The sequence below is a fragment of the Somniosus microcephalus genome, unplaced genomic scaffold (genome assembly GCF_052327205.1).
Source record: "Somniosus microcephalus isolate GS21.2 unplaced genomic scaffold, FLI_Smic_1.0 unresolved_chr4, whole genome shotgun sequence".
NCBI lineage: Eukaryota > Metazoa > Chordata > Chondrichthyes > Squaliformes > Somniosidae > Somniosus > Somniosus microcephalus.
Genome location: NW_028225182.1, coordinates 11,462,961 through 11,465,734, shown reverse-complemented (window position 1 = coordinate 11,465,734; position 2,774 = coordinate 11,462,961). Strand labels below are relative to the sequence as shown.

Genomic DNA, 2,774 nt, shown 5'->3' with positions numbered 1-2,774 from the left:
ACCACCGAAGTGAAAATCGGACCCCGAGAACGTTGGTTCAAACCTAGCCGAGTGAGGATCTAACCATTGATAAAATAATGTGTGTGTGTGGCTATTCTTCATGATCAGAGCATTGAGACGCGAAAGTGTCTTTGCCTTTTCGACCTGTCTTCTGAAGCGCCGCCCGGTCCCACTCCTACAGTTAATGAGCTGTTAGGACGTTAATGTATCCGGGCTGCAGGAGGCCGCCCCAGGCGCAGCAGAGGAGTCCCGGCATTAGTTCTGCGTGGAAACAGTATTTCCCCTTCTCTCTTCCTCTTCTCTATATCCATGTGCTTTTATTTCTCTATTTCTACTCCCGTCTCAGTTTTCTGAATCATAACATGGTGCGGACATTTTTACAGACGCGCTTTTATGTTACTTATTGAAAGGACACACAGTTGGAACGATTGAAACTGCAATTTGAATCCTGTCGCTGACCTTGTGTTTTCCTATTAATCTTTATTGTTCTGCTTACACATTCTCAATGAAAAACTTCTCAACCGCAATTTTTAAATAAAATATGACCGACCTCTTTAGTCAGCGACACACGAGGGGAGATTCCATAAATCAGCGCCAACTTTCCCCAAATCCTCCTTAAAGTCCCGCTATCTGTGTCCTATATGGGAAATATCATTGAGAATTACTTCACTCACTGTAACGCTGCCATTTGAAAGGTATGAGTCGCCTGGCAATGCGTATTTTATTTATACTGAACCAAGCATGCAAATTATTCCAGTTTTCATATTTACTAAACTTGAATGGAGAAACGGCATTAAATTGCCTCCACCCACTTTGGAAGCGTTGAGTTTTCGTGTGTTAGCGGAATGCGATAACCACGACACACCTCCATCGACTCCACAGGAACAAGAGGAGGCCATTCAGCCCCTCGAGCCTGTTGCGCCATTCAATTAGACCAGTACTGGGCTGTATCATCACATCATTTACCCGCTTTGTTTCCGTAACCCTTAATACCCTTATCCACAAAAATCTATCGACAGTAGCAGCAATCTTGAGCCTAAACGCGCTCCTCTCCCGGATCCAGACAGAAAAGTTTTCTCACTGACGGCCACCCTGCAGATTAATGAATTACATTTCTGAACTTCAGGGCATCAGAGATTCCAGGGATTAAAAGGGAACAAAAGATGAAATGGGCCTCACTGTGGGTCAGTTTTCGCTCACTCAAATGTATCTGATTAGTGAAGTGAAATAAAGAAAAATTAACGAATAAGAGAGAAGCCGCTTAACCCTACTGACAGGAGAATAATCTCACCATACATCTCTCCCGTTCCCAGTTCTAACGATGGCTAAGTGACCTGAAAGTTTCGCTCTGTATTTTTATCCACAGATACTGCCTGACCGCCTGATAATTTCCAGCATTTTCCGTTTCTATTTCAGATTTACAGCAATTTTCTTTTGTCATTCGGAACAAACGCGCTGGCTGTTCATTTACAGCAAGTTTAAACATAATGTCCCCACCCGGGCTCGAACCGGGTACTTTTCGCGTGCAAAGTGAACGTGATAACCACTACACTACGGGAACCGCTGCACACAGCCCTTCCACACAGGGGAACTGACCAGTGAACTCCCTCTGTGCTGATTGGTTTACCTTAAACAGCATCACTCAATACAAAGGATGAGCTCACAAAACCAGCCGCAGTGCAGTCTGGTCAACGAATGCCCTCCTTTCTTTATCAACAGAGGAAGAACAGACATGAACGGGAGTCAGACAGCACAACATTTAATTAGACGCACAAATAGGAGAAACACATACTTCCACATCATTTCACTAAAACATTATTTCACTTGATGTAAACGTTGACTGCATTGTATCTGAAAATGAGCACTGTGTGATATTTTGTTCACTATTGATTCTATTCTCTGCGAGCAGTGTCGCAGAGTTTTTCGTAGTGTAGCGGTTGTCATGTTCACGTCAGAGGAGACGGAAATGGCCGGGGTTGTTGCGGTGTGTGAAATATGGTGACGATCTATGGTTATTATCCAAGGCGACGCTGCAGGATCCTTTAAAGATCTCCCGCGGATCCACTGAAACCAGCCGAATGTGCAGCTTTGAGAGGGGCTTTCTGCACCGTCAGGGCAGGAAACGGGAGTGAGGGAGGGACACTGTCGGTATCTGTGCTGAGTGTGAGTCTGTGCAGAATTGTACAGAGAAAATATACGGGTTCTTCGAGATTTTTATCTTTATTGAAATTTAACCACATGATCAGTTGTTCCTTTTTTATATATTAATTAAATTTAATGGGGAACGTTTTCAAAATGTTTCCGCCCGGTTTCAAACGGGGGGATTTTCGCATGTTATGCGAACGTGATAACCACGACACTACGGAAACTCTGCCATTGGTTGGGCCAAGAACATCACAGAAGAGAACTGCGATCTGCAAACGCAGGTCCGGGATTAACTTTTGCATTAATACACTTTATTATCTGAATTTGACAAAGCTCAATAAACGCTGTAAAAAGATGAACAATTCTTCTAATTGATGAATCAACTTTCTGTTTCAGACTGAAGGAAATCCTAACATGGTCACCGAGTGAAGGGCAAAACTTTCATAAGTGTTTTGTCTTTTGTTTGTGATGAATTTTCATCAGTTCTCATTTTACAGCCGGTATGTGAGGAGTTGGTTAAAACTGTTCAGTGTTTGTCACACCGGGAATCTGGTGCAGCCGTTGTTCAGTTTAACAGGGACCGACAATTGTCGCCGCTTTTACACAGGGGAAGAAACTGACCCCTGGGG

The 2,774-nt window shown here is 43.7% G+C and overlaps 1 non-coding gene across 1 annotated transcript; it reads right to left on the bottom strand.

The window, feature by feature from the left end:
• Window positions 1-1,488: 1,488 nt before the first annotated feature.
• Window positions 1,489-1,561, bottom strand: trnaa-ugc (transfer RNA alanine (anticodon UGC)). The gene has a single exon. It is a non-coding gene; the product is annotated as a tRNA-Ala (tRNA).
• Window positions 1,562-2,774: the final 1,213 nt, after the last annotated feature.